Source organism: Elephantulus edwardii, unplaced genomic scaffold (genome assembly GCF_000299155.1).
Source record: "Elephantulus edwardii isolate Elephantulus edwardi_28Jun2011 unplaced genomic scaffold, EleEdw1.0 scaffold00226, whole genome shotgun sequence".
Lineage (NCBI taxonomy): Eukaryota > Metazoa > Chordata > Mammalia > Macroscelidea > Macroscelididae > Elephantulus > Elephantulus edwardii.
In genome coordinates, this window is record NW_006399976.1 from 4,110,267 (window position 1) to 4,117,607 (window position 7,341).

Here is a 7,341-nt window from a genome sequence, read left to right on the forward strand (position 1 = left end):
GGCAAAACAGATCATTCAGGAAGCAGGGATTTATGAGGAGGAGTGTGGCATCAAGATTGGAGGAAGACTCATTAACAACCTACAATATGCAGAGAAAACATCCAATAAAAAACTACCTGAAATGAATTCTGAAAGCATAGAGAAGGGGGAAACTTTCACCTCAATTAGAATGTCTTATGTTTGTCCTTAAATTGTGGATGTTACAATATCTTATTACAGAAGTTATAAAAATATGCTTAATACAGGAGATGTTATGTTTGAGAGCCAATATAAGAATAAACATTAAAAAAAATGTTTTAGTGTGGTCATAATCTCACTCCAGGTCCATGGATGACACAGCCGTTAAAAATTGAAACTGAAGAAGACCTGAAGCACTTGCTGCAAAAGGTCAAAGACTGTAGTGTTCAATATGGATTGAAGCTCAACATCAAGAAGACAAAGATTCTTATCACTGGGCTAATTGGCAGCACCATAGTAGATGGAGAAGAGATGAGGTTGTTAGCAATTACAGCTTGCTCGGATCCACAATCAATACTCTTAACACCAGCAGTCAGGAAACCAAAAGACGAATTGCATTGGGAAAATCTGCTGTCATGGACCTCTCCAGAGTGCTGATGAGCAATGATGTCACCCCTTAGTATCAAGACTATTTTATAACACTGGTCTTATGCAATATTTGTCCTTTTGTGACTGAGATATTTTACTCAGCGTAATATCTTTGAAACTCATCTGTATTTTGCATTGTTTCCCAAGTTCATTGATTTGGAATACTGCATACTATTCCATTGTGTGAATGTGCCAGCGTTTTTCTATTTATTGGTTGACGGGCAGTTGGGCTGCTTCCATCTCTTCGCTATTGTGAATAATACTGCAATAAATATGGGTGTGCATACATCTGCTTGTGTCACAGCTCTGATTTCTTTAGGGTATATGATCCAGTAGAGAGATACCTGGGTCTATTTCCAACTTTTTGAGAAAGCGCAAGACCACCTTCCATAGTGGTTTTCATTGTGAGAGAAACTCTGTATATCTCTTATTGCAGCTTCCTGTACATTATCTTATTAGACATTTTCCTATCCAGTGTGTCTCTAGTGTTTCATGGAATCTGTAATGATTGTGTTATCCCTTGGACCCGGAGTGAGATTATGACCACACTAAAACATCTTTTTTTTTTTTAAAAAAAAATTTCTTCTGTTATTGGCTCTCAATCATAACATCTCCTGTATTAAGCATATTTTTGTAACTTCTGTAATAAGATATTATAACATCCACACTTTAAAGACAAATGTAAGAAATTCTAATTGAGGTGGAAGTTTCTCCTCGATGCTTTCAGAATTCATTTCAGATAGTATTTTATTGGAAGTTTCTCTGTCTCAGAAAATATTGTAAATAAAGAAATATTTTCTTAAGGATCTGGGAGCAATGTTTTTTCAAATATAATCATTAAGGGAGATCACGCATCCCTAGATATCTTGAATAGAGGTACTAGAAACATTAACATTTAATTTTAAATGTAATAGGATGATTTATATAAACTCAGCTACAAAAAGGATAAGATTCCTTCCATCAATTTCTTTAACAGATTGTCTGTGATGTGATTCTGGTTTAATGCTTATTCTAGTACAAGTTGACATGTCTCAATAAACAGATGCAGGCCTGAACTTGCTCACCAGGATGTGCCAAGAAATCCGGAAGACAGCTACCTGGTCAACTGACTGCTATTTGCTCTTGTTTATAAAAATGGTGATCCAAAAGAATGTGAAAACTATTAAATAATATCATTAATGTCATGTGCAAGCCAAATCTTGCTGAAGATTATTAAGAAACAAGTAGTTGAAAGTTGGATGTAAGTTGTTTGGTCATTTTTATTTTGTTCACAATCATGTGTGAGCTGATTGGTCACCTGCATTTACTGGATTTAGCTAAAAATGAGCTGTGGGCTGGAAACCTCTTTTTAAGTTAATCAGGACTTAGTGGACAGGCTTTTGTATTTAAAAATCGGTAGTGCCCTTGGCCGCGTTAATTGTGTTTGGGAAGAACATTCTTCTATGTGATATAGCACTGGTCTGTCAATTTGCTGTACTGAGATAACTTGCCATTGCTGTGATACTGAACACTGTGCCACTGGTATATAAAATGCCATAATGGGAACCAATGGTGGACAGTGTTTATAGTGCTCACAGATTAAGATAGGCTTAGAAGCAAGGTTGGCATCCACTTCCTAAACAACATGCCTTTGGGAACTCTATGAACATTAGAGAAATGACAATAGATATAGAACAAGGTTTGGATTTTTTGTTCACAGGGTCGCACTTTACAACAACAACAACAACAACAACAACAACAACAATAAATGACAGAACTACTGTTTATCAACAAAGAACTGCCAGAAATTCAAATTGGTTTTAGAAGAGGCTGTGGCACCAAGGATTTCATTGCTGATGTCAGAAGAATCTTGGCCTAAAGCAGAGAATACCAGAAGGATATCTATCTCGGTGGTAGCGTCTATGCAAAAGCTTTTGATTGTGTAGAGCACAACAAATTATGACTGACATTGAGAAGGACAAGAATCTCAGAACACTTAGTTATGATAATAAAAAACCCATACCTACACCAAAAGGTTAGGGAACATTATGTGGCTTTCAGGAAAGTTGTGTATCAGAGTTGTTGTATCTTTTCTCCATATCTATTCAATTAGTATGCTTTGAACAAATGTGGCAACAAGATCTGAGGAAGATGCATCAATAAACTTTGTTATGCAGATGATGCAATCTTACTTGCTGAGAAGATGACTTAAAATGCTTGCTGAAGAAGATCAAAGGCTCCTGTCTTAATATGAATTACATCTCAATATTAAGAAAGCAAAAAATCCTCACAACTGGGCCAATAGGCAACATCATGATAGTTGGAGAAAATACTGAAGTTGTCAGTGATTTCATCTTCCTTGGATTTACAATTAACACACTTGGAACCAACAGTCAAGATATTGTGGTAAGTGTGGCTTTGGGAATATCTGCTGTCAAAGACATAGCCAAAGTGCTAAAGATTAACGATGTCAGTTTAAAAACCTAAGATCCAAGCCATGGTCTTTTCAATTACTTCCTTGTTGGTATGTACTATCGACTCAGAGCCAACTCATTAGTTGACCCTCCAGTGGGTTTTCAGAGACAGCGAATCACATAGGAAGACAATATCTTTCTCCAAAGGAGTTGCTTGTGGATTAGAACCACATCCCTATGGGTGGGCAGCACAACTTTTTACCACTAGGCCATCAGAGATCCCACAATTGCTTGTGATGCCATCTGAAAGTTGGACAATGCACAAAGATGACAGAAGAAGCATTACCTTTGAGTTGTGATATTGGAAAGTACTGAACATCCCATGGACTGACAACAGAACAAACAAATATGTCTTGGACAAAGTGCAACTGGGGTGCTCTTTGGAGACAAGGATGGTGAAACCTTACCTCACATGCTTTGGACATATTGTTAGGAAAGGGCTAGTCCTGGAAAATGGGTGTCATGCTTTGAAAGTCGGAGGGTCAGGGTAAGAGATGAAGACTCACAACAAGATAGAGTAATACAATTACTGTAATAATGTGCTTAAGTGTTTAGAGATAACAAAGATAGTGCAAGATATGACAAGATTCAGATCTGTTCATAGGGTTGCTAAGAGTTGTAGTTGACTCAATGGTACATGACAAAAACAATAGCAACAAGTATGAAACCTTTCTTTCTCTACTGTTTTAGTAAATAAGCTTACTGGATGCTGACTACACCTCTTCAAGGCTAATCTAGACACTATGGGACATGATTAGAACAGAGGAAATTATCAGGAATCTGTTGCTGCTTGAGTTACCTCTGATACATAGTGACTGTTGTAATCTATTCAGTTTTTGTCTGCTGATTTTTGAAAGTAAATTACCAGGACTTTCTTCCTAGTCTGGCTTAATCTGGAGGCTCTACAGAGACCTGTCCAACATCATAACAACGCACAAACTTCCACTGACAGAGATGCCTTGGCTGGGACTTAATCCATGTCTTCTGCATGGAAAGTGGGAATTCTATCACTGGCCACTACTGCTCTTGCTGGGGTGCCTTCCCAGTGACTATTTCGTAGATGAAGATGGTGTGCAGCAAGCAGGAGATATTCATGAAACCTTAAGTTGAATACATCAGCCAGAGATTTTATCTGTTTTAAGGGATTTTGAATAAAAGGATAAAATGAAATGAACATGAAGCATATTGGCTATTGTGGGTGTTCATTGTTGTTTACCATTGAGTTGGAACCAATCCATAGCTGATCCTCTGACAGGTTTTCACAGGCAGTTAATTGTGTGGAAGGAGATAGTCCATCCTTCTGCGGAGCAACTGGTGGATTTGAGCCACGTGCCTTCAGAATTGCAGCATAGCTTCTTGCCACTAGGCCATCAGAGCTGGGTATTCACTACAGGGTCTGAATTAGGAAATCTGGGTATTATGATAAGATTTAAATTTTTATTTCAATTGTTTTTGATCTCTTATGTCACCACTCTTCTCAATAAATGAGAGTGTCGCACTGCCAGCTGGGAGTGGTAGTTCACTCTGTTGATACTGTGGATAATTCTTATAATTCTTTAGCTGCATGATTATGGGAGTTTATATTCTTCCTCTGTATTTTCTCATACTACTTTGAATATGTAAAAAAGAAGGAATCCTCATTCTTGCTAATTATGTGATTTTCATGAAATCATGGTGGTATTTTCAAAGCGATTTGTAACACTTTAAAAACTTGAATTAAGTTAAAAAAGAATTTATTTTTTTTAAAATGGACTCTAGCTCTGAATAAATACTGATTCCAAAGAACCACTATGGCTCGATGATCAAAGTGCTAGCTCTGGTCAGGTAATGAATAAAGCATTAATCTTCCTCTGATTCGGCAAGTAAGCACAAGACAACCTATACATCTAGTATGTGAACTTCTTAAGAAAAATGACTTTGAGGGAAAGAATTATTGGTTCTGGGACCTCAGAACCATAGTGTCAAGAGATGTTAAGATCAATTTGGCATAGTCTACTCAACAAAGACAATGCTCTACATCCTATTTTGTGAGTAACATTTGAGTTATTAAAAAAACTTTGGAGAGAGCCATTTAAAGTACAACTATTGGTCTCAATACATATGTAAACAATTAGTCTACACACTTTCTGAACTTTGATAAATGTCAATGGTTGTAGAGGAGCTCCAGGCCTTTTGCTCTTGGGGTCTCTATGAGTCATGCTCAACTCGAAGGTAATCAACAACAATAACAACAATAACAACAACATTAACAACCAACAACAAAAATTAACTGAGGATTTCTCAAACCTCAACTTCCTTGGTCCTGAGATCAGAAGAACTAGATGGTGGCCAGAAACCACTGTTGACCTCTCTGAATGAGTTTATAATAGATAGTCTTCGATAGGCTGGGAAGTAAAGGTGGAACAAAACTAAAAATCACTAAAATATCTAGGATTATTGGTTTGATAGAGACTGGTAGAACCTCAAGACTATGGACTTTACCTCCACTTTGAACTTGAAACTGAACTCATCCTTGTGGTATAACATTCAGTGAAACAATAGACAATACCAGCAAGTGAACACCAGGGAAGCACTCAGATCTTAAAATAATAAACCACATAAGATTAAAATGGCAAAGTCTGCCTAGAGAGAAAAAAAGGTAGAAAAGGAGAAGGTAGAAAGATGAATGATATAAGAATCAGAGAGAGAAAAGTAAAAGAGGGCTGTTACAATGTGGGGATTGCATTGACTCTCATAAAACCAAATGTATAAGAATAAGAACCAACCAGCTCAGTAAACTTTCACAGAAATCACATTTTTTTAAAAAAATATTCTTACCTAGCAACTTTTTTTCTTTTCTTTTAAAAAACAGTGCTACACTAGTCATACTATTATAATCTGATATATATATATATATATATATATATAGTCTGGAAGAAAGAAAAAAATTATATCTTAGTAACTGAATGTTTGTTCTTGTTGTTGTTATGTGCCGTTGAGTCGCTTGCAACTCATAGCGACCCTGTGTACAACAGCCCTAAACTCTGCTCTGTCCTGTGCCAATCGCACTGTCTCTGACGCTCCCAGCCCGATTATCCCAGTCACTGAATCAATCCACCTCATAGAGGGTCTTCCCCTCCTGCGCTGTCCCTCCACCCTACCAAACATGATGTCCCTCTCCAAGGACCAGCCCCTCCTTACAACATGTCCAAAGTATGTTAGACAGAGCCTCAAAATCCTTGCCTTCATGGAGCCACCCTGTTTAACCCTCTCCAGGACGAATCTGTTTGTTTTCCTAGCAGTCCATGGTATCCTCAATTCTCTTCTCCAGCACCACAGCTCAAAGGCATCAATTCTCCTTCTATCTTCAATTGTCATTGCCCAACTCTCTGATGCATAACAAGTGATTGCAAAGACCATGGCCTGTTTCAGATGCACGTTAGTCTCCAGAGAGACACCATTGCTCTTCAGAACTTTGGAGAGGTCCCTAACAGCAGGCTTTCCCATTGCAATACATCTTTTAATTTCCTGGCTACTGGTGCCAAAAGTGTTGACTGTGGAGCCAAGCAGACAAAAGCTGTGAACAATCTCAATGTCTTCACCATCCATCCTGATGCTGCCAATTGGTCCAGTGGTGAGAATCTTTTTCTTCTTGACATTGAGCCTCAGTCCATATTGGAGGCTGCAGTACTTGACCCTCTGCAGAAAGCGCTTTAGGTCCTCCTCAGTTTCAGCAAGCAGGGTTGTGTCAACCACATAACGCAGGTTGATGATTCTTCCACTAATCCTGATGCCACATTCCTCCTTGTACAGCCCAGTGTCTCGAACGATCTGTTCTGCATATAGATTGAAAAGGTATGGAAACAAAATACATTCCTTATGGACCCCCTTCTTGATTTTGAAACATGTAGTGTCTCCTTGCTCTGTTCTGACAACTGCCTCTTGGTCTAAGTACAGATTTCTCATTAGCACCATCAAATGTTCTGGGATTCCCATTCTTCTCAGAGTCAGCCATAGCTTGTTGTGATCCACACAGTCAAAAGCCCTTGCATAGTCAATGACGCACAGATAGATGCACAGATAGACATTCTTCTGGTATTCTCTGCTTTCTGCCAAGATCCTTCTAAAATTAGCTGTAATATCCCTAGTACCATGGCCTCTTTTAAATCCAGCCTGCACATCTGGCAGTCTCTGTTGACATATTGTTCCAAACGTTTTTGGATAATTTTCAGCAGAATCTTGCTTGCATGTGATATCAATGATATTGTTGGATAATTTCCACACTCTGTTGGGTCACCTTTCT

The 7,341-nt window shown here is 38.2% G+C and overlaps 1 pseudogene; it reads right to left on the bottom strand.

Moving 5' to 3' along the window:
* Positions 1 to 4,076: 4,076 nt before the first annotated feature.
* Positions 4,077 to 7,341, bottom strand: part of LOC102844419 — a 7,605-nt pseudogene continuing 4,340 nt past the window's right edge.